This window comes from Elephantulus edwardii, unplaced genomic scaffold (genome assembly GCF_000299155.1).
Source record: "Elephantulus edwardii isolate Elephantulus edwardi_28Jun2011 unplaced genomic scaffold, EleEdw1.0 scaffold00077, whole genome shotgun sequence".
Taxonomy (NCBI): Eukaryota; Metazoa; Chordata; class Mammalia; order Macroscelidea; family Macroscelididae; genus Elephantulus; species Elephantulus edwardii.
The window spans coordinates 10,962,382-10,988,158 of NW_006399827.1; the positions used below are offsets into that span (position 1 = coordinate 10,962,382).

Genomic DNA, 25,777 nt, shown 5'->3' on the forward strand with positions numbered 1-25,777 from the left:
AGTATTCCATTGTGCGAATATACCACAGCTTCTCTACCTATTCGTTTGTTGATGGGCACTTAGGTTGTTTCCAACTCTTTGCTATTGTGATCAAAGCCGCGATAAACATGGGTATGCATTTATCTGCTTGGATGTCAGTTATGGTCTCTTTAGGGTATATTCCCAGTAGTGGAATTGCTGGGTCAAATGATGTATCTGTTTGCAACTTTTTGAGAATGCACCGTACCGCCTTCCACAGTGGTTGCACCATTTTACACTCCCACCAACAGTGAATAAGGGTTCCAGTTTCCCCACAACCTCGCCAACATTTGTTGCTTGCTGTTCTGTTAAATTTTGCTATTCTGACTGGGGTGAGATGATATCACATAGTTGTTTTGATTTGCATCTCTCATAGAACTAGGGATTCTGAGCATTTCTTCATGTGCTTGTTAGCTATCTGAATGCCTTCTTTGGTGAAGTGTTCATATCCTGTGCCCATTTTTCAATTCGATTATTTACCTTTATCTTGTTGTGGTGCTCAAGTATTTTATAAATTCTGGCTATAAGTTCCTATCTAATATTCATTACCAAATACTTTTTTCCAGTCTGTGGCTTCCCTTTTTACCCTGTTGTAGAACTTTTTGGATGTGCATAGGGATTTGATTCTTAGAAGGTCCCATTCATCTATTTTATCTTCTCCTGGTTGTAGGTCAAGAAACTTTTTAATTTCATTTTTTATTTCTTTTATTACCAAGTGGAGTTCTAGTGGCTCAGTGACAAGGAGTTGCACTGCCAATCCAAAGACTTGCAGTTTGAAACCACCTGCTGATACACAAAGAAAGATAGTATTTGCCATGTGATTAACTACCTCTGAAAGCCAGTTTGGGAAGTTAGCTTGTGTCGATTCTTGCTCAACAATATATAACAACATTACCAGTAATAGTCAAGAAAGGTGTTATTTAGTTTCCAAGTGCATAGTTTTTACTTCTTAATCCTCTTGTTGATTTCTAATTTTATAGCATCAGGGTTTCAGAAGATGCTTTGTACTATTTCAGTGTTTTAAATATATTGAAACTTGTTTGGGGGCCTAGCATATGGTCTATTCTGAAGAATATTCCATGTGCACTGAAGAAAAATGTATATGGAGGTCTTGTTAGGTGAAGTATTCGATATATGTCTTTGAGATTGAGTTGGTTAATTGTATAATTTAGTTTTTTGCCATCTTTGTTAAATTTCCTTTTAGTTGTTCTGGCCTTCATTGAAAAGTGATATATTGAAGTCTCCTACTATTATTGTGGTATTGCCTGTTTCTTCAAATCTGTTAAAGATTGTTATGTGTATTTTTCAGCACTATCATTCAGTGTATGGATATTAAGATTATGTCCTCTTGGCTCTCTCAACCCTTAATTATTATAGCATATCCTTCCTTGTCTCTTAGATTGGTTTTTACTTTGATGTCTGTTTTATCAGAAAGTGGTCTTGCCACTCTTGCATTTTAGCCTGCTATTTGCTAGATTTGTTCTTTTCTCCCCTTTGCTTTTTAGTTTTATGTTTATTTTCATGTTTCAGTTATATCTCTTGGAGACAGTATATTTATGATTCTTATTTTCTTATCCGTTCTGCTACTTCTTTTCTCTTAACAGTTGCATCTAATCCATTCACATTCAGTGTAAGTATAAATAGGTGAGGTTTTGTTACTGCTATTTTGTTGCATTCTTTTTTTTTAACTCTTGATGATTATTTTGTTCCATGACTTTTCTGTGCTGTCTTTGTGTGAAGAACTTCCTTTGATATTTCATATAAGGTTGGTCTTGTTTTCATCATTTCTTTTGGTTTCTGCTTTTCTGAAAATATCCTATTTTTGGCATCATGTTTGATGAAATTTGTTCCATCTTGAGGTTGGCAGTTGATATTTTTCAGAGTTTTGTATACATCATCCCATTGCCTTCTTGCTTATGTGTTTTCTGTTGAGAAATTGGAATTTAGTTTTATTGGTTCCCCTTTGTATGTAACTCTTCATTTTTCTTGAGCTACTTTTCAGTATTCTATCCATGTCTTGGTTTTTGAGAATTTGATTATGTAATGCCTTTGTATTTTTCTTTTAGGATCTCTCCAGTTTGGGTTATGCTCAGTTTCTTGACTGTATATTTTCTCATTTTTCATGATATTTGTAAGTTTTCTTCTAGTAAATATTAAGGGGTTTTTTTGTGTGTTTCTCCTCCTCCCCTTCCTGTTCTCAGGTGCCAATCACATGTAAGTTCTTTCTCTTAATGCTCACATAATTCTCACGCTGTCTTCATTTCCTTTCCTTCTTTTTTCTGCTTTTTTCTTTAGCAGGTTAGTGTTGAGGGCTATATTTTCTATTTCACTGATTGATTCTGTGCTCCATTTATTCAGTTCTGCTCTGAAAGTTTCCTACAAGTTTATATGTTCTGAAATTTTGATCTTATTATCCTGGATTATAATTTCTTATTTTTTATGGTTTCTAATAATCTGTTAATTTTATCTGTTTTGTCTTTTTAAATTACTTTTATTCTGGTGTATTCCTTTAGTTTTTCTTATTTGTCTTATGTAAAAATATTAGACCATCATTCTTCTGAATTCTTCCTCAGAGAATTTCATCCGCCTCCCCTCCTTTGGAAGATCTATTAACTCTGTTTTGATTGATATTTTAAGGTAGTGGTGATGTAGTATTTTATTTTGTCTGTTTCTTCAAAGACATTGCAGTAATGTTGTAATTGTAGGGTGTTTTTTTTTGTAATTGTAGTTTTGTGTGTGATTTTAAAAAATTTTTCTACTAGTTTATTTACAAAATTCAAATACAAATTTGAGCAAATTCTTTAAATTTCCCTTCGTTTCTAACTTGTACATTCCAGTTATTTCTAATGGTTGCATGTTTATTTAATTTCAGACTACAGTAGTGAGTGGAAATCCTCAATTTCACTTTGGTTTTAGTAGTGGTGTGCATATTTGAATTGTATTAATAGGTCTTTCTTGTCTGTGTATGCATATTGTCCTGTCACAGAATTGTACTTCACTATAGATTTTTTTAAAAATTTTTTTACTAGTTTATTTACAAAATTTGAATACATTGTTTTGGAGAACAAATTGTTTCAATTTCCCTCACCCCCCACCCAACAAATTATACAAACCCATGATTAATTGCCTGTCCCTCCTCTTGTACATCCTCATCCCTCTGCTTCCAACCTCTCCCACCCCTCTTGGATCCTATACTCATTCTACAATAATGGTTTTATACAATATTTATCCTTATGGGGCTGAGTTAGTTAACTCAGCATAATGCTCTCCAGTCCCTTCCAAGTTAGGTAATAATTTACAAAATCATTGCTCCTGCATGCTGCATAGTATTCCATTGTGTGAATGTACCATAATTTCTCAATCTATTCATTTGTGGTTGGACATTTGGGCAGTGTCTATGTTCTTGCAATGGTGAATAATACTTCTATGAGCATTGGTATACAAATCTCAGTTTTTGCTTCAGTTCTCATTTTTTCAGGGTATTCCAAGTACTGGAATAGCTGGATCATATGGAATTTCTATGTCCACCTTTTTGAGGAAATACCAAACTGCCTTCCAGGGTGCTTGTACCATTTTATAATCCTACCAACAATGTATAAGAGTTCCTTTCTTGCCACACCCTCTCCAACATTTATTACTTGCTGCCCTGTTAAACTTTGCTACTGCCATTGGAGTGAGATGGTGCCTCATTGTGGTTTTGATTTGCATCTCTCTTATTTCCAGTGATTTGGAGCATTTCTTCATGTGTCTGTTTGCCATTTGAATATCTTCCTCTGTGAAAATTCTTTCCATGTCTTTTGCCCATTTTGTAATTGGGTTATCAGTCTTTTTCTTGTGGATGCCCAGGAATATTCTGTAAACTTTTGTTAGAAGCAAGAGACCCTAAATAAGCAAAATGTTTCTGAGAAACAAAAATGAGGTTGGAGGCTTAGAACTCCCTGACTTCAAAATCTACTACACAGCAGTAGTAACCAAAACAGCATGGTGCTGGTACAGTGATGGGCACATAGACCAATGGAACAGAATTGAGAATGCAGAAATAGATCTGGGTATCTATGGTCAACTGATATTTGATAAGGAAACCAAAGCTATCAAATGGGGAAATAATAACCTCTTCAACAAATGGTGCTGTCAAAACTGGAATTCTACCTGCAGAAAACTGAAACAGGATCTGTATCTCAAACCATACACAAAAATACACTCAAGGTGGATCAGAGACCTGGGAGTAAAGCCCAAAAGCATAACGTTCATAAGAGACGAACTAGGGTTAAGCTCAGAAGCAATAGTCCAAAGTATAAAGAAACTGCCAAACCAGAAATGCACAATCTAAAGAGGATAAAATTGATGCATGGGACCTTCTAAAGATTAAATCCATGTGTGCATCAAAGCCTTTTTCTAACAGGTTGAAAATAAAACCTATAGACTGGGAACAAACATTCACTATAGATTTTTAAATAGTGTTTTGATGATGAAGGGACACCATAGTGGATCATATGTCTGTTTAAAAATGGCCAATACCAGTTCATTTCAACTCACTAATGCCTAGCATATCAAGCTTTATGCACCCCACTTAATATTTTACAACCTCTAGTTTTCCTAGATTCATACTTTATAAATTCCATGTTCCACTTACTAATGGATGTTTGTAGCTCTTGTTCCTAATTTTTGAGTTCTGTCACATCAGCAGATAAGGTCCTTCATTGGGTAAAATGTTTTACTCCATCCACATCATTAAGGTAGACCCAACTTTGAGTAGGCAGTTCTTCCCCAGTCTCATTTTGAATACCTTCCAAGCTGAGGGTTTCATCTTCTGGCAAGATGTCCAATGGTGTTCTTCCATTATCCATCAGGTTTTCAAAGGTGTGTTATTTCAGAAGGGTATGACTAGTTCTACATCTTCGTTTTTGCCTATTAGTTTGCCATGCTGGGATGACTTGCATGTTGCTAAGATGCTAGAAGTTATGCCATAACTATTTAAGATACTAGTAAGGTGACCTATTAATGGACCAGTTTCAGCAGAGCTTCTAGACTAAGATAGACTAATCTTAAACTTAGTCTTCATAAACTTACTCAAAGCATTGGAAAGTTCTGCCTTCTGATTCACTGCCTTAAGTCTCTCCTTGTGTCTTTATTCTACTTCTCCTTTCTGTAGGAAGAGTAAACTTTTAAAATAGAGTAATTTAATTATTTATGTTATGGAAGATTTATTAATGCTGAAAAATAAGATATATACCATAAAGTAGGTTTAAAAACACCAAATAGAAAAGTATCACAGATTAGAATAGACTGCAACATACTTCTTCAAGTCACAGCTTGAAAAAATATACACTTGAATGTCAGTGATAATGATCTCTGGCAAAAAGAATTTGAGTGATTTTTCGTTTTTCTTTTCTGTTTATTTATATTTTCCAAACTTATACAGTGAATATATATTTAATCATCTACTATTAATATTAGTCTTTCTTGTTTTAAAAAGAGGGAGGAATTTAAAAGGAAAGAGTGTTTGGTTTCCAGAAGGAAAAGAAGTAGACACTGAAAGGAAAAGAGTTATGAAAAGAAACTTATAATTGCGTAGCTTGACCTTAGGTCACTTCTGTGCCAATAAGTAGCTGTGTTTGGAGGTGTTTTATGTTGTGCGTAGACATACATAAATATGCCCACAGAAGACAAAATTATTTTTGATAAGTTATGAAGACTTTTCTAAAATATGGTTTCTTTTGCTTTTTAAAAGATAGTTCATTCTAGAGATCTTCATTGCATGAAGTATCATTAGTTGGAAGTAACTTCTGTTTCTTATATATTATTCCTTTGAACTGTAATGGCACAGGATGAATTCTTCATTATAAAAGGATTATCTACACTCTGTGTGCTTATTTAGTAAAATATTTATATTTGTGATATGAGTATTCTGACGTGATGATGTTTGAGTAAACTGTTCATTTCCTTCTCATCAAAACATCAGTCACCATGATTAATTTTTGTGTGTGTCGTAAAGAGAAATAGATCAACTAAAAGCAGAGTGTAAGTGTGAGGATTACATACAGGAAGAAGTTAATTTATTTAACAAATACATATTAGCTATTAATGTAGTCTATAGTGGGCATGATGCCAGGTGATGCAGAGTTGGAGAAGGCATAATTTCTGTATTTTTGAGGAGTTCTTGGACTAGTGAGTGACCGGGGATAGTACGGACCCCACTACTTATTATCTTCTCCAAACATCTAAAATGTTTGTTTTAAATTTGCTACATGTCTGAAATTTTACCAGAGAGAAATTTATGTGGGCACATCATTCTGTTTTAAGAGGCTTTTGATTAGATAGTAATATATGTTAACTCTATTCAGTGAATTTTTTCTAACTCTTGGCTAAGGTGACTGCTCTGAGGAAATTCAATTGCCAGATTTATTGAATGCCTATTGATGTGCATTGCAAAGTGCTAGATGTACTCAGGGTTAGAAACTAACAGAATATCCTTTTATCAGAAAGAATGTACAGAATTTTATATGACTGATATTCTTTGTAGAGAAAATATATTTGTAAAATATAGATTGTAGCTTTCTAAGTGGCTGCTACGAACAGATTTTAAAGCTTCTGATGTTGAACGGTTCTAAATATTTAATGATTCTTTAATTTCTTGTGTTTGGTAGCATAGCAGACTCCTAAGAAATGAGTATCAATAGTAAATTTTGAGGTTTTTAGGATGTTGCATTTTGTTTTTTTCAAAAAGTTTTGTAATAAAATTATGTATTTATTTTTTTAAAAAAAAGAGAATGTGGACTTTAAAAATTCTTGCTTCTGCAGTAAGAAGAGCAATCACAGCTAACATTCTTCATGGATCTGTCATGTACTAGACAAGCTTTATGTCAGAGGATTTACATATATTATCTTCATTTGATCTTTCCAACATGGGTGTGCGTGTTAAGTTCTAAACCCTGACACCTGTGAATGTAACTGTTGTGGATTGAATTGTGTCTCCTCAAAATATATACAGTGGAAAAATTTGACAGCTGTGCGAACATATATACCTCCCATGGTGTGATGAGATTAGACTGACTCAGCAGTTGTAAGGTGGTTAAAGTGGAATGCAGCACATTTGGAGTCAAAGCCCTTTTCTGATCTAAGGGGACTTTCCATAGGATATTATCAGTATAACCTTTTGTCTTACAAGACATGGAAGGGAGAAAAGGGAGCAGGGAAAGAGAAACCTGACAGTTACCAAGAAAGAAAAGCTGAAAGCAGAATATCTTTGGACCCAGAGTCCCTTTACTGAGAATCTCCTAGACATAGGGGAAGATTGGTGCCAGGGAAATCTCCAAGGAATGCTGGACCCACAGATGCTGAAGGAATACAAAAACCTTTGTCTAGAGCCAACAGAGAAAGACATCCTTTAGAACTTGCACCCTAAATCAGACTTGTGGCTCCTAAACTGAATAGTTTACATCATTAACTTGAAGAGATCCATATTATTAACATTCCCAAGAAAGGTGATCCAGCAGAATGTGGAAATTATAGAACAATATCATTAATACCACATGTAAGCAAAATACTGCTGAAGATAATTTTTAAAAAGCTAGAGCAGTAAATTCCAGAAATTCAAGAAGCATTTAGAGGAGATAGCACTAGGGATATATTATTGATGTCAGATGTATCCTGGTTGAAAGTAGAGAATACTAGAAGGATGTATATTTGTGTTTTATTGATTATGAAAAGGCATATAACTTGCTGCAAAAGGTCAAGGACTGTAGTCTTCAATATGGATTGAAGTTCAACATCAAGAAGACAAAAATTCTCACCACTGGGCCAATTCGCAGCACCGTAAAAGATAGAGAAGAAATTGAGGTTGTTAGCAATTACAGCTTGCTTGGATCCACAGTCAACACTCTTAATACCAGCAGTCAGGAAATCAGAAGACAAATCGCAACGGGAAAATCTGCTGTAATGGACCTCTCCAGAGTGCTGAAGAGCAACCATGTCAGTCTAGATACAAAGATGCACCTAATCCAGGCCATGATCTTCTCAGTTACTTGTTATGCTTCAGAGAGTTGGACAATGACTAAGAACAACAGAAGGACAATAGAAGCCTTTCAGTTGTGGTGCTAGAGAAGAGTCTTGAACATACCATGGACTGCCAAGAAAACAAATAGGTCTGTCTTGGAGAGAATGAAACCAAGTCTCTCCTTGAAGGTTAGGATTTTGAAGCTCTGCCTCACTTACTTTGGCCAGGAGAGATCTGTCCTTGGAGAAGGACATCATGCTTGGAAGGGTGGAGGAACAACACAGGAGAGGAAGACCCTGGATGAGATGAATTGATACAGTAACTGGAGCAATGGGGGTTGGTGTGTTGGAATTAGTGAGACTGGCTCAGGACAGGGAAGGGTTCAGAGCTGCTGTACATAGGGTCGCTATACATCATAGGCCACTCCCAGGCATATAACAACAATAACATACTATGACAAATGTGGAAGCAGGAGTGGCATCCACTTCTTAAATGACATGCCTTGGAAACTATGAACTTCGATAAATGTTAATGGTTGTAGAGGGGCTTCAGGCCTTTTGTTTATGGAATCGTTTGAGTTGTGCTTGACTTGAAGACAATCAACAACAACATGACTGTATGGATCATAACAAACTATGGTTAACACTGAGAAGAGTGAGAATTCCAGAACACTTCATTATACTAATATAAAACCTATACCCAGACCAAAAAGCTATTGTCTGAATGGAGAAAGGGAAAACTGCAAGGGAAAGTTTTAAAATCAGGAAAGGTGTATGTCAGGGAGGGATCCTTTTCTCCATACCTATTCAATCTCTATGCTGAGGAAATCATAGAAGCTGGACTTGCTTGCCTATTAGAAGATTGGTTCATCAGGATTGGAGGAAGACTAATTAACAACCTGCATTATGCAGAGGATGCAGCCTTGCTTGCTGAAAGTAAGGAGGACTTGGAAATGCTTGCTGCCAGAGAACAAAGACTGTAGTCTTCTATTTGGATTGCATCTGAACATCAAGAAGACAGAAATTCTCACCACTAGATTTCTAAGCAATATCATGATAGGTGGAGAAAAGATTGAAGTAATCAATTATTTAATTTACTTGAACCCACAATCAACACCTTCGGTACCAGCAGTCAGGAGATCAGTTGTATTGCATTAGGCAAGTCTGCTTTTAGGGATCTCTCTAAATTATTGAGGAGAAATGATATCAGTTTGAAGACTAAGATGCACTGATTCAGACCATGGTCTTTTCAATCACTTGCTTTGTGTTTGAGAGCTGAAAAATGAATAAGGATGATGGAAGAATTGATGGCTTTGAGTTTTAATGTTGGAGAAGAATATTGAATATTTTTAAGGACTGCAGAAGAACAGATATGTCTTGAAAAAAGTACAGCCAGATTGCTCCTTAGAGGCAAGGATGGCAAAAATTCCTATTGGAAAGTTGGAGGGTAAGCAAAAGAGAGAAAGACCTTTAATGAGTTGGATTGACACAATGACTGTAGCAATGAGTTCAAGTGTGTCAGAGATGATGAGGATAGCACAGGATAGGACAAGTTTCAGATTTGTTGCTCATAGTGTTGCTGTGAGTCATACTGAACTTGACAGCACCTGACAACAACAAAAACTGACTTTAAGAGAATAAATTTGTTAGCGCTATACATCTGTACTGTTTCTGTTACCCCAATACTGGATAACTATGTCAGCCACTTTATATTTAAACATGATTGCTGTAGGCACTGTACAAAGAAATAAATGGGCAAGAATGTTCAGTATAAATTGTGTACAATTATGAAAGAAAAGATAAGTTGAAGGCAACAGTAATATTCTGGACTAAGCAGACTGATAAGAATAGGAGAGAGTGGAAATAACTTAGAAATGATTTCTGAATTTCTGTGTGCATCTCAGTTCTTAGCTGGACTAAAGTGTACACATATTGACACAAGTTTTATGAAAACTTCTGTAATTAATTTCTTTTAGAGTGGGTTACTTTAAAGGTCGACTTTCTAGAATTTTTTCTTTGTTTCTAGATCTTGGTGCAGTGTGAATGAGTGACCTCATTCATGGGAATGTAAATGAGTGAATGAGTGAATAATGTTATCTCTTATTAAAATTCTGTTGTTATTTTTCAGTTAATCTCTGTCAGTAGCTTTAGCAGTTGTAGTAAATAATTTTTTTCATGAAAGCTTTTAACGAGGAAACAAATTGATTGTATTTATATATTGGATTCTTGCCACTGTAATGTATATCCATTTGTGTCTTTGAAGTACATATTTGCTGATTATCCTGTGGTTAGTCTTTGAAGTCATGCTTGGAGAAAATAGCTTTATTTGAATGAAGATTTTCCTTTGGCAAAATAAACTTTATTATTAATTTTTCTTTCTCTTCCTCTTGATATTCTTCTTTTCACCTCTTTCCATTTGTGCAAATATCTTAAAAGAAAATTAAGTCAAACTTATCTTCTTTGAGGGAACTCTGGTGGCACGTTATTGTATGCCTTCAAGCTGGAAACAACACATAGCTGATAGACCTTCCAGCAGGCTTTAAGATCTTATTTTTTTGCCCCCTTTATACTAGTTTATTTACAAAATTTGAATACAAATTCAAACAAATTCTTTCAATTTCCCTCACCCCCCTATCAAATTGTACAATCTGATGATTAATCCCCCAGCCCTCTGTTCCTAGCCTCTCCCACCCCTCTTGTATCCTTAAATTCATTCTACAATAATTGTTTTATACAATATTTATCCTTGTAGGACTGAGTTAATTCACTCAGTTTAATGTTTTCCGGCCCCTCCCAATTTAGGTAATAATTTACAAAATCATTTCTCCTGTGTGCTTCATAGTATCCCATTGTGTGAATGTACCATAATTTCTCAATCCATCTGTTGGTGGTTGGACATTTGGGCTGTTTCCATGTTCTTGTGATGGTGAATAATGCTGCTATGAAGATCTTCTTAAGATAGGTTTGAAACATTGAACACCAATGATTGAAGAGCAGATGAGCTATGTGGTGATACCAAAGATATCATCCATGAAAAAAGTTAAAGGTCAATACAAAGACAGAGTAAAAAGGAAAAAAAATGAAATGGTTGTCAGAAGAGACTCTGAAAATTGCTCTAGAGTGTTGAGAAGTCAAAACAAAGGAAATCATGCCAAAGTAAAAGAGCTAAAAAGAAGATTTCAAAGGGCAGCTTGGGAAGGTAAAGCAAAGTATTATAATGGAATATGCAGAAAACTGGAATTGAGAAGAATTCACTCTACATTTCTAAAACTGAGGGAATGGAAAAACAAATTTAACCCTTGAGTTGAGTTGCAATATTGAAATATACTATGGGCAATATTCTGAATGACGCAGAAAGTATCAAAAGATGATGAAAAGAATATACAGAATTACTGTACCAAAAAGAACTGATCAAAAAGAAAAAAAATCAGGAAGTATCATGTGAGCAGGAACCAATGTTAATGACGGAAGAAGTGGAAGCTTCATGGAAGGAATAGGCAAAAGATAAAGCCCAAGGAATTGATGGGATACCAATGACCTTGTTGCAGTTAAAATATGTAACCCAGATGTGCACACTAGTTTATGCTAGGGAATTTGGAGGACTGTTCTCTGGCCAGTGGATTGGAAGAGTCCCGTATTTGTTCCCATCCCCAAGAAAGGTGATCCAACAGAATGTGGAAACTATCAAACAGTATCATTAATATCACATGCAAGGAAAATATTGATGAAGATAATAAAAGAAAACAACCAGAACAGTTCATAGATAGAGAATTGCCAGAACTTCAAGTAGGATTTAGAAGAGTCCATGGTACTCAGGATATCATTGCTGGTGTCAGATGGATCCTGGCTGAAAAGAAAGAATGCCAGATGAATATCTATTTATGCTTTATTGACGATACAAAGATATTTTACTGTATGGATCATAACAAGTTATGGCTAACGTTGAGAAGAATGGGAATCCTAGAGCATTTAATTGTGCCCATGCAAAACTTATACCTGACCCAGAGGCTATTGTGTGAACAGAGCAAGGGAACACTATTGTTAGGTGCCATTGAATCACCTGTGACTCATAACAACCCTATATACAACAGCGCTGAAGCCTGCCCTGTCCTGAGCCAGTCTCACTGACTCTTGATACACATATCCCCATTGACCTAGTTACTGTATCAATCCATCTTATTGGGGTCTTCCTCTCCTGTGCTGTCCCTCCACTCTTCTGAATATGATGTCCTTCTTCAAAGAGCATTCCCTCCTGGCCATATGCCCAAAGTATGTGAAACGAAGCTTCAAAATCCTAGCCTGCAAGGAGAAACTTGCTTTTACCCTCTCTAAGATAGATCAGTTTGTTTTCTTGGTGGTCCATAGTATGTTCAAGACTCTTATCCAGCACCACAACTCAAAGACATCAATTCTTCTTCTGTCATCTTTAGTCATTGTCCAGCTCTCTGATGCATCGTAAGTAATTGCAAAGACTATGGCCTAGATCAGGCACACTTTTAGTCTCTAGACTGACATCGTTGCTTTTCAATACTCTGGAGAGGTCCCTGACAGATTTCCCTAATTCAATTTGTCTTTTAATTTTCTGATTACTGGTGCCAAGAATGTTGATAATCGAACATTGTTGTTGTTGTTGTTGTTACATGCCATCAAGTTGTTTGTGACTCATAGCGACCCTATGTACAACAGCCCTAAACTGTGCTCTATCCTGTGCCAATCTCATTGCCCCCGACACACCCATCCTGAGTACCCCAGTCACTGAGTCAATCCACCTCATAGAGGGTCTTCCCCTCCTGCGCTGTCCCCCTACTCTACCCAGCATGATGTCCCTCTCTAAAGACCTGTCTCTCCTTACAACATGTCCAAAGTATGTCAGACGAAGCCCCAGAATCCTTGCCTCCAAGGAGCAGCCTGGTTTAACCCTCTCCAGGATGAATCTGTTTGTTTTCTTGGCAGTCCATGGTACATTCAATACTCTTCTCCAGCACCACAGCTCAAAGGCGTCAATTCTCCTTCTATCCTCCCTAGTCATCGAACATTACATGGTTTAAAGTAGGAAGGGAGTGCATAAGGGTTGTATTACCTCTCTAAACCTATTCAATCTGTATGCTGAACAAATTATTCTAGAAGCTGGACTCTATGAGGAGGAGTGTGGCCTCAGGATTGGAGAGAGACTCATCAATAACCTGCTTTATGCAGACGATACAACCTTGTTTGCCAAAAGTGGGGAGTACTTAAAGCATTTGTTGCAGATCAAAGAATACAGCCTCAAATATGGGTTGCATCTGGATCAATAGGCAACATCATGATAAATGGAGAAAAGATTGAAACTCAACAATTTAATCTTATTTGAATCCACAGTTAACACCCTGGGTACTAGCAGTCAGGAAATCAGAAAACATTGCATTGGGAGTCTACAGTTAGGGACCTCTCCAAATTATCGAAGAGTAATAATAGCAGTTTGAGGACTAAGATGCATCTGATTGAGGCCATGGTCTTTCTGATCACTTTCTACTCATCAGAGAGCTGGACCATGAATAAAGATGACAGAAGAAGAATTAATGCCTCTGAGTTGTGGTATTGAAGATGAGCACTGAACATCCCATGGACTGTCAAAAGAACAAACATATATGTCTTGGAAAGGGTGCAGCCAAAGTGCTCTTTGGAGGCAAGGATGATGAGACTTCAACTCATATACTTCAGGCATGTTGATAGGAGGGCCTATTCCTTGGAGAGGAACATGATACTTGGAAAGGTGGAGGGTCAGTGAAGGAGAGAAAGATGTTTGACCAGGTGGGCTGACATGGTGACTGCTGCAATGGGTTCTAGTGTGTCAGGAGGTAAAAGGATGACACAGGATAAGATAGTGTTCCGATCTGTTGTTTATAAGGTTGCTATGGTTTGTATTTGACTTGATGGCACCTAACAATAACAACAAATTGCACAGGAGATTGCCTGTTTTCCTTTTGCCTCTGAAAACCTGCTAGGGGGTGGGGAGTCAGCTACTGGTTAGTTCTGACTCGATAGTACACCACCACCACCACAGCACCACCTTATTTAAACTAAAATCCATACTCCCTAGCAATGTAGTCACACCTTATGTGCCTTACCTTCTGCCTGCGTCTCCAACTTTGTCCTAATTCCTATCTGAAATACACTGTATACTACACTCATACTAAACTCAGGTTTTGTTGTCTACCTTTTTTAACTTATTAAACTCTTTAGAACACATGTGATATATTGTTGCCCCTTAAGGATTTAGTGACTATCTCTTCAGGGATTATTGACATAGACTTATACTGTATTGCAGAAACTACAGAAGGTATACCAATTGCTGTTAGAGAAGGGATAAAAAAAGAAGGGTGTGTTAGGAGGAAGAATAGTAAGGAGATCAGGAGTATGAGCAGGATATGGGTGCTGTAATATACAGTGGAACACCTGAGAATTGAGGTGAGCCATTGGCACATGGGTTGCTTTCAAGGTCATTAGATTAATGATGGTGCTGACATTTATCAGCTGCCTAGTAGGTACCAGACCTAGTGTTTAGTTGTTTATGCATATTATATTTTGTAATCCTCACAAGAACCATACCAGTTAGATGATGTTGTTAGGTACTGTTGAGTCAACTATAACTCATAGTGATACTATGAACAATAGATACAAACCTTGCCCTATCATGTGCTATCATCATAATCTCTAATTTTCTCAAGCCCATTGTTAGAGTGACTATGTCAGTCCATCTCTTTGATAGTCTTATTTCTAATAAAGATGAGAATATAGAGTCTTCAGTTTAGTAACTTGTTTAAAATCTCCCAACTAAAAGAGATGGAGGTGCTGGGATTCCAACCTAGACCTGTCTGTAAAACCTTTGCTCTTCACCTTCTGGATCATCACTGCCGAGAATGGAGTATAGCAAGAAAATGGCAGGAAGATCAGATTGGATGTGGTTGTAGATCTGGGTGAGGTATTTCAGTTACTTCATATCCATGTGAAGATTAGATAATGAATAATGAAAACTAAAGAGCAATTGATATCTTTGAAGTATGGTGTTGGCTAAGAGTATTGAATATAACATTAATTTCTAGAAGAACAAACAAGTCTGTCTTGATGGAAATACAATCAGCATACTCCTTAGAGGTAAGGATTGTGAAACTTCATCTCACATACCATGGGCATGTTGTCAAGAGGCACCAATCCTTGGAAAAACATACCATGCTTGGAAAAGTAGAAGGTCAACTAAAGAGAGGCAGACCCTTTTAGAGATAGATTGACTCAGTAACTGCAACAATGGATTTGAGCATTATAGAGATTGTGAGGATGGAGCAGAATAAGGCAGGGTTTCAGTCTGTTGCTCACAGGATTGCTGTGAGTCATAGTTGACTTGACTGCACCTACAACAAGTGTGAATAGAGTTTTATTTTTTATTGTTTACAAATGGACATTAACATTTTTTAGCCATGATTGTATTCTCAACATCTGTTAATGTACTTTGTAATGTAATAGATGTTTATATAACTGTTGTATTTTCTAGGGAGGAATATATTTTATTTTCTGCTAGGATAGTTTCTAAAATTTAAAAATGTAGGCTCAGGACTATACAAATAGTTATTGTTGTTGTGCACCATCAAGTCAGAAGCTGGCTCATAGCTGACCCTCCAGCAGGTTTTCAGAGGCAGTAAATTGCATGGGGGAAGACTGCCTAGCTTTGTCTCATGAGACGGCTGGTCCATTCAAACCATGTGCTTTTGAATTGGGAGTGCAACTTTTTACCACCATGCCACAGAGTTCCCTATAAAAATAGTATGTTCTATAAAAGGACATATTGCAGTTGTGTATCATCAAGTTGGAACCAACTCATAGCTGACTCTTCAGTGGGTTTTCAGAAGCATTAAATCTCATGGGAAGAGATTGCCCATCTTCCTCCTATAGAGCAGCTGGTGGACTTGAACCACATTCCTTTGGGATTATATCACAGCTTCTTCTCACTCTTGTATTATGTAAGTTACATGTTTATTATCTTTATTTACCATAATACTTATGTATTTATTTACTCTTATATTATCGTGTCTTTGTTTATACACACACATATACATATTTTGAACTAGATTGTAAGCTTCTTGTAGGCAGGCAGTAGTTCTTATATTTGATGGGTTTGAAGGTACTGAGACCTTCCTATTTGTGTTACTTTCCTTCCTGTTTTTCCTTCCTTGTTTCTAAGGTAGGTACTAGGACCCCTGGGTCCCAGGCCTTTGTTTCTTCCACCAGATGGTGCTCTTTCCCCATATCTATTCTTTGGTCTCCGTGGCTACACTCTTTTTTTGCCACTTCACGCTCTTTATGCAATTTAGTAGGAAGAACACTGGTAATAGAGACAGAATGTGAAATCAGTGTGAACCCTCACAAGTGAGAAGAGAGTTTATAATATAAAAATTATATATACTAACATATAATTATATAGAGGTAATGATATGTAGATTATATACAAAGCCATATCCTTGGACATATATCAGTCTTTATCATGTAGTTTACTATTCAAGGTCCAATACAAGTTTTCCTAGCTTAACATCTTGCTATTGAAAACCTGTTCAACTAGGTATTCCTTTGAATTCTTAAAATTTCCTTTCTAATGCTAAAATGTTAGGTGTTCATCTTAGCAGACTCTATGGAGATGATCTTTACCAGAGAACAGAGATGAGCAGAGGGAGGTTGAAGAGTATGGAAATTCTGAAAACATTTCTGTTTTGGTATCAAAATTGAAGTTCATGTTTGGATATCCTTATGTAATCAAAAAGATATTTGATTTTGTTCAGCCAGAGTGCTAAGGCAAGGGCTTTAGGTTATTTTAAAATTTTTGTAAGTCACTTGTAAAATAACATTTTTAATACTTAAATTGTCTTGCAAAAGTGAATATAAATATAAATAATTAGATGGTCTAGATTCTGTGGCATAAAATGTTTTGACTTTTCCATATAGGTACTTTTAAAATGCCATTATAACCATATTTATCCAACTCCATATGGAGAGTTATTGAAACTTCTGAAATGTCAAATTAAGTCTATAGCTTTTTGTTTGAGAAAGCCAAAACATATAGTGCTTTCAATCCATAATCTTTTTTTCCTCCTTTTTCTTTTTTTCCAATTTCTACTAGTTTATTTACAAAATTTGAATTTTAATCCATATTCTTAGGTACATTATGACTCCCATGAAGCCCTACTGTGAACAGTTATATCTTCTTTTAAATGCAATGGGGTTCCCCCTCCAAATTTCAATCAGTTAGAAAGTAGCTAATATGAAAACAACTATGAGATATCATCACACCCTAGCAACAACAGCAAAGTTCAACAACAAATGCTGGCAAAATTGTAGAGAGATTGGAACCCTTATTTACTGCTGGTGGGAGTGTAAAATGGTACAAACACTATGGAAAGTAGTCTGTTGCTTTCTCAAAAATTTGGAAAAAGAAATACTATTTGACCTGGTAATTCCACTACTTAATATATACCCTAAAGAAATTAGAACTGCCATCCAAATAGATATATGCACAACCCTGCTTGCTGAAACTGAAGAGGACCTGATGTGCTTGCTGCAGAAGGTCAAGGACTGCAGCCTTCAATATAGATTGAGTCTCAGTGTCAAGAAGACAAAGATACTCACCACTGGGCCAAATGACAGCATCAGGATGTATAGTGAAAAGATTGAGATTGTTAACAGTCCTTGGAGAGGAACATCATGCTTGGGAGGGTGGAGGGACAGCGCAGGAGAGGAAGACCCTCTATGAGATGGATTGATTCAGTGACTGGGGTAATGTGAGTAGGTGTGTTGGAGACAATGAGATTGGCACAGGATAGAGCAGGCGTTTAGGGCTGTTGTACATAGGGTTGTTATGAGTCGCAGGCAACCCCACGGCACATAACAACAACAATAACAGCCTAATTTGCAGCAGAAATATAGGAAAATATTTCTGTAAATCTTGAGTAGCAATCTAAGATAATGTGTTTGCATCTGGAAAGTTTCTGACACATATTTGTAAATGGACCAATTGAGTTTAGTCATCATTTCATCTCCTCACTGAGCAAAGAACTCGCCATATTAAAAAAAATAGCCATTAAACATTTGTTGATTAATTAGAAAAGTACAATGTCTTTAAGGAAAGGTAACATTACTAAGTATTTTAAAGAAAAACTGTATTTTCAAGTTTTTACTCCTTAAATTCTTTTTTACAGTGCCTATTCTTAAATTAGTTGCTAGAAGAGTTATCTGTGGGAACATGGGCAAGTTTTTAATCTCTTGATGCCTCAATTTCTTAATTTTAAAAATAGCCATAGTATAATTAGAGGATAGAATAAATGGATTAATATCAATGAAGTGCTAAGAAAAGTGCCTGAGAAAATATTCAGCATTGTTCTAGCATTATTATTGTTACTATTACTACCACCACCACCAGGGCACTCTGGTGGCCTAGTGGTACAGAGCTGTGGTACAGTCCTCAAGACATAGGGTTCAAATCCACCAGTTGCTCCACAGGAGAATGATGGGAAGTCTCCTCTCATGTGATTATTGCCTCTGAAAACCAGCCAGAGACCGGTGGTTTGGTTCTGACTTGATGGTATACAACAAAAACAACAACTACGAGGGAGTTCTCATGGCCTAGTAGTAAGGAATTGAGTTTGGAAACCTAAAAATAAATGGCTTGAATCCACCAGTTGCTTCATGAGAGAAAGGTGGGCAGTCTCCTCCTGTGTGATTTACAGCCTCTGAAAACCCACTGGAGGGTCACCAATGGGTTAGTTCCAGCTTAATGGTATACAGCAGCAATATAATAACTTACTATAGCTGCTCATTTCTTTAACATAATTTATTTGCTGTACGTTTCCCTACATTAAGTTAATGAAAAACTTCTTCAGTTTAAAAACATGATACCATACTTTGTCTTACATTAATGCAATCCCCAAATCTCCAAACTACATACTCTGCTGTTAGTTGCCATCGAGTTGATTATTATTCATAGAAAGCTCAAGTACAACAGAATAAGGCATTACCCTGTCCTGTGCCACCTGATATTTTCTGTGTTTGAACCCCTTGTTGGATCCATGTGTCTTATATCTCTTTTTTAGGGTCGTCTTCTTTTTTTTTTTTTTTTACTGTCGCTGTACCTTAAAAAGCATGATGTCCTTCTCCAGGGACTCATACTCTCCTGGTAACCTGCCCAAAGTACACGATGTGAAGACTTGTCATCCTCGCTTCCAGGGAGTATTTGGATAGATTTGTTTATTCTTTTGGCAGTCCGTGGTATTATTAAGTGTTTTTCTCTAGCACCGTTATTCAAATGCCTTTTCCCCCCCTTTGATTTTCCTTTGTCATTATCCAACTTTGACATGCACGTGAGGCTTTTGAAAATACTATGGCTTTGGTCAGGTGCACATTAGTCCTCAAATATATCAAATTTTGTAAAATTTTTTTCTTCCATTTTTATATTTGAAGGAACAAGTGTAGATTAACTTATTTTGATGGAGTGTGAAAAAAATAGCCATCAATAAGACTGTAACATATTCTCTTTGCTCATTCTATGCTCATCTTTTCTTTCCCGTTAGAAATGTCATTTGCATAAACCTGATGATGTTGAGTATGGATACTGCAGAGGAGTGATAGCTTCACTTTCATACTGATGCTGAAGCTTCAAAGAGAAGATTAAAGAATTGCTTGCTATCTGTCTGCACAGACCTGATATAAAAATTCTCAGAGGCTTTAGGATAAACAGAAGTCTGTGTGTATAGGTATTTTTTTTTAAATAGACTTCAATTTTGACCTTTCTATTTTGACATGAAATGTTTACTCTGAACCTTTTATAGCTCTCTGGCTAAAGGAATTATTTTAGGCTAGATTTCTCTTGACAAAACCAATTTTTTTTTTACACACACACACACACACGTTTGTGTGTAGAGATAAAGAGATACTGCATTATTTCAAATAAATGGTTCATATGACTATAGAGGCAAATCCCAGGTTGGTAGGCCATACTTCCAGATAGAAGTGTTTGAGGAGACAGAGTCTTAGGCTCTCAGGCCACTGGCTTCAAAAGTTGGCACATCCAAGATAGTCCCTAGGAATTATCTTTTTTCATTGTATCCCAAATAATTTGTTGACCCTGAATCATTTCAGGAAGTAGCATATATAAATAACCAATAATAATGAAGGAAGAAGTTCAAATTGCACTGAAGGCATTGGGGGAGGGGGGAAGCCCTAGGAATTGTTGGAATGCCAATTGACATGTTTCAGCAAACAGACACAGCCCTAAACATGCTCACTAGTGTATGCCAAGGAATTTCGAAGACCACTACCTGGCCAATTGACAGGAAGAGATCCCTGTTTGTTCCCGTTAAAAAAGGGGGAGGGGGGAATCCAACATAATATGAAAATTATTGAACACAAAAATCAAAGATTAAAAAGTTTAAGAATTCTGTCAACTTTTACAGTCTGAAATTGAACATTCAGGCAAGATGTGTTCATAATTGGTGACAAATATAAAAGTTGGAAACAAAGGAGCAGTAATTGGAAAATATCAACTTGGTGACAGAAATGAGGTTGGAGATTGCAGGATAGAATTTTGTACAATGGTTTATCTTTTTCAGATACCCTTTAAAAAAACATATTGCAAAACCAGAAGGATAACTAGTAAAACATGTATGGGAATCCAAGGGGGAAAGGGGTGTGAACAGAGTGGTGAGGCTGGCCAGGGGGAAATCATAAGGTCAAACATAAGTTTGTTGGGAGGAAGGAGAGTGAGTAAAAGAAACAGCAGGAATCTGGGGGAAAAATATCAGATATACACATGGACCTTACCTGATGGACTAAACAGGAATCAGACTAATAACATCTGTAGGAAGAGTTGATGGTGCACCTCAGTTGTTTGTTGTTATGTGCAATGGAGTCACCTGTGACTCATAACGACCCTATGTACAATAGCCCTAAACCCTGCTCTATCCTGTGCCAGTCTCACTGTCTCCAACACACTTACCCCCACTACCCCAATCACTGAATCAATCCACCTCATAGAGGGTCTTCCTCTCCTGCACTGTCCCTCTACCCTCCCAAGCATGCTTTCCCTCTCCAAGGACTGGTCCCTCCTTGCAACATGCCCAAAGTATGTCAGAGAAAGCTTCAGAATCCTTACCTCCAAGAGCAGCCTGGTTTAACCCTCTCTAGTATGAACCTGTTTCTTTTCTTAGCAGTCCATGGTATGTTCAGTACTTTACTCCAACACCGCAGCTCAAAAGCATCAATTCTAAAAAAAAATTAAAATTTTTTTTTTTTAAAAAGCATCAATTCTTCTATCTTTGTTCAGCTCTCTGATGCATAGCAAGTGATTGCAAAGACCATGGCCTGTTTCAGGCACACCTTAGTCTCCCGAGTGACATCATTGTTCTTCAGTACTTTGGAGAGGTCTCTAACAGCAGACTTTCCCATCACAATATGTCTTAATTTCCTGGCTGCTGATGCCAAGAGTGTTGATTGTGGAGCTAAGCAAAATAAAGCTGTTAGCAATCTCAATCTCTTCACCATCTATCATGATGCTGCCAGTTGACCCAGTGATGAAAATCTTTGTTTTCTTGATATTGAGCCTCAATCCATATTTAAGGCTGCAGTCTTGATCTTCTGCAGCAAGCGCTATAGGTCCTCCTCAGTTTCAACAACGAGGATTGTGTCATCTGCGTAACGCAGATTGTTGATGGATCTTCCTCCAATCCTGATGCCACAATTCTCCTCATAGAGCCCAGCCTCCTGGATAATCTGTTCTGCATATAGATTGAAAAGGCATGGAGATAGGACACATCCCTGGCATACACACTTCCCAGTTTTGAACCAAGCCATTTTCCTTGCTCTGTTCTGATGGCTGCCTCCTGGTTCAAGTACAGGTTTTGCATTAGCACAATCAAGTGTTCTGGGTATCCCATTCTTCTCAGAGTCAGCCACAGTTTGTTGTGATCCACACAGTCAAACGCCTTTGCATAATCAATGAAACACAGATAGATAGCTCCATAGTAGCAGTTAAAAAAGGGCAAGGGGCTGAATGAGGAAGAGCTCATCACTTAGTCATGTGCAGGTTTAAAATGACGTTGAAGAAATCAATGATAATGAAGAATTTCAGATTGCCCTGAAGACAATGGCAAAAACCAAGGCCCAGAAAATGATGGAAACCAATTGACATATTTCAACAAACAGATGGAATCCTGGACATGCTCACTTTCCTGAAGACTGAAAGAGATCCGTATTTGTTCCCATTCAAAAAAGATGACCTAACATTATGTATACATTATCAAACAATATAATATGCAGGTAAAATCTTGCTGAAGATTATTTAAAAATTCCTGAAACAGTGTTATCAGTAGAGAAATTCCAGAAATTCATACTGGTGTCAGAAGAGGCCATGGCATGAGGAATATCACTGCTGATGTCATATGGATTTTGGCTGAAAGCAAAGAATACAGGAAAGAGTTTTACATGTATTTTATTCACTATGCAAAGGCATTTAATAAATAAAGGTAGATCATAAAAATTATGAGTAACAATAAAGGTGCTCTTTAGAGGCAAGGGTGTGGTGAAACTTTGAAAAGAATGTGAATCTCAGAACACTTCATTGTATTTATGTGAAACTTATACATAGAACAAGAAGCTATTGTCTGAACAGAACAAGGGAAGCTTGTAGAGTTTAAAATCAGGAAAGAAGTGTGTCAGGGTTGTATCCTTTCTCCAAACCTTTTTAGTATGTATGCTGAGAAAATTGTTTGGGAAGCTAGACAATGTGAAGAAGAGTGAGGCATTAGGATTGGAGGAATACTTATCAGCCAACTTTGTTATGAGTATTACACAATTTTACAGAAAGTAGAAAGGGCCTATAACACTTGTTGAAGATCAAAGACTACAGCCTTCACTATGGACTATGTCTCAAAATCAAGAAAACAAATCCACTCCAGTAAACCAATAAGCAATATAAATGGAAAAAGAATTGACGTTTTCAACAATTTCATTTTACTTTGATCCACAATCAACACGAGTGGTAATAGTAGTCAGGAAATCAAAATGTGTTGCCTTGGGAAAATACACTATCAAATACCTAAAAAATTACTAGAGAGCAGTGATATAAGTTTAAAGATTAAGAGGTCCCTCTTATGTCTAGAATTTATAAAATACTTGAGCACCACAATAAGATAAAGTTAAACAACCCAATTGAACAATGGACACAGAATTTGAACAGACACTTCACCAAAGAATACATTCAAATGGCAAACAAACACATGAAGGAATGTTCAAAATCTCTAGCTCTAAGAGAAATGCAAGTGAAAACAACTATGAGTTATCATCTCACACCAGTAAAAATAGCAAAATTTAACAGAACAGCAAACAACAAATGCTGGTGAGGTTGTAGAGAAACTGGAACCCTTATTCAGTGCTAGTGGGAGTGTAAAATGGTGCAACCACTATGGAGGGCTGTATGATGCTTTCTCAAAAAGTTGCAAGTAGAAATACCATTTGGCCCAGCAATTCCACTACTAGGAATATATCCTAAAGAAACCGTAGCAGCCACCCAAGCAGATATATGCACACCCATGTTTATCACAGCTTTGTTCACAATAGAAAAGAGTTGGAAACAACCTAAGTTAACAAATGAATGGGTAGAAAAGCGGTGGTATGTTCACACAATGGAATATTACACTGCATTGAAAAACAAAGAGCTCATGAAACATTATACAAAATGGGTCACCCTGAAGGACATTATGCTGAGTGAAATATCTCAATCACAAAAGGACAAATACTGCATAGTGCCACTGTTGTAAAATGGGACTGACACTGAGATTGAGGGAAGACTGAGAAAGATGGAATAAATTATGTATACTGCATCAAAACAGATGAGGGAGACAACTGTTTAAAAGGGATATTTGATTAGGTATTATTGTCATGACAGGATTCCAGAACGAAGGCTGCATAGTGGAGTAGACTTGAGGGGAAGGCTGCATAGTGGAGTGGACTTGAGGGGAGAGATTGTATAGCAATGAAAGAATTTTTCTTTTACTTTTCAAAGAGAAGAGTGAACTGGTGGGGAAGGGTGGGCAGGGAGAAAAGTACAATGATGAATGAATGTAAATCCAAAGTTTCTGTAAATTTTCATTAAAATGAATAATAATAGTAAAACAAAAAAAAGAAGGGATAAAAAAACTCAAAAAGACTAATAGGTCCCTGTCAGCACACTTTCTCCAGTAAAATGTTATCTTTTGGTTTCCTGACTACTGATACCACGGTTTCTGTTGGTGATCCAAGTAAGATGAAATTGTTGACAATTTCTATCTCTTCTCCATCTATCATGATGTTACCCATTGGCCCAGTGGTGAGGATTTTTGTTTTCTTGATGAGATGTAACCAATTTTGAAGGCTGTAGTCTTTGAACATCTGGAGGTAGTGTTGCAAGCCTTCCTAAGAGCAAATCACATGGGAGGAGATTGCACATCTTGCTCCTGTTGAGCCACTAGTAGATTCCAGCCACCAGAGAGATGTGGCCTTTGGGTTAACAGTACAATTCCTTATAGACTTGGCTGGTCACTGTGTCCATAGCAAGAAGTAAGATGCTGTGACTGTGAGTCTAATTGGAGGATGTTGAGAGTGAATATAAGCTAAGGAAATAGAACAAGTATAAACAATTCCTTTGAAAATTTCGCTGTGAAGGAGGAGAAAGAAGCCAAATGGAGATGTGAGGAGACTGAGAGGGTTTGCTTTATTTTTATATAAGCATAGATGCTAATGGAAAGGGCTCAGTTGAGAGGAAGAGGTTGAAGATACAAGAGATAAAATCAATGTAGAGTAATAGTTCCTGTAAAGGCAGGAAGAAATGAGATCCAAAGTAAAATAGGCTTGTGGGTAGACATTTTATAGAATGTTGTTTCTATGAGAGAAAAAAAAATGCCATTTACAAATAAATGACTTACAAATGATCCTTTTTCTTACTGCCATTTCATTAGTTTAAGACTTGAAGTTGGAAGCAGAAATGGCATCCATATCTCTGGAAGCTCTATGAACTTGGAGAAACGGCAATCGTTGTAGAATGGATTTCAGGTCTTTTGTTCATGGGGTCACTATGAGTCGCTCTTGACTCAATGGCTTTTAACAACAGCAAGACATGAAGAGGTGTTGAATTTACTAGTCATTTCCCAAAATAAAAAAGGGATTTAGAGTAACAGTAGATTTTGAGAGCTCCAGTCTAGAATCTCACACAGAAATATTAGTTGAATTGAGTTAATTATTCAGAACTTCACCTATAAAATTAAGCATTTTCATAAGCTTGGGAAGCATTTGGGAATGTATTGTGGAGTATTTTGGATGCCATACATTTGTGTACCACTAGTGTTTAATGTCCAGGACCAGTGATATCAGTTGTCTTGTAATGAACAGGTCAGTTTATCACAACAAATAATTGTTCTGCCTAAAGCCCAGAGAGCTCCTGAGCCACTGGATGACCGCTGAGAGTCTTTCTAGCTCTAAAGACAAAAATAGCTAAGGAGTTACAGTGAGTTAATTGAGCCTTTTCTAATCTTGTACAAATCTTAGGAACAACTCTAATTTTTTTCTGTGCATGGTCATTTTGGCTAATTGTTGATGATTTAGCAAGTTGAGGTTGGTTTGTTTTTTGGGTTTCTTTTTGTTGTTTTTTTTTTTTTTACTGAGTTGCTGTTTAAGCAAACGATTCTTTGCTTTATTTTTTTTTTAACTGAGTTGCTGC

At 36.8% G+C, this 25,777-nt stretch overlaps 1 protein-coding gene across 1 annotated transcript in view; it reads left to right on the forward strand.

Annotated features, from left to right (window-relative positions):
* The window catches only part of SKAP1 (src kinase associated phosphoprotein 1), a 389,237-nt gene that overhangs the window by 56,232 nt on the left and 307,228 nt on the right, over positions 1-25,777 (forward strand). The window lies entirely within an intron of this gene.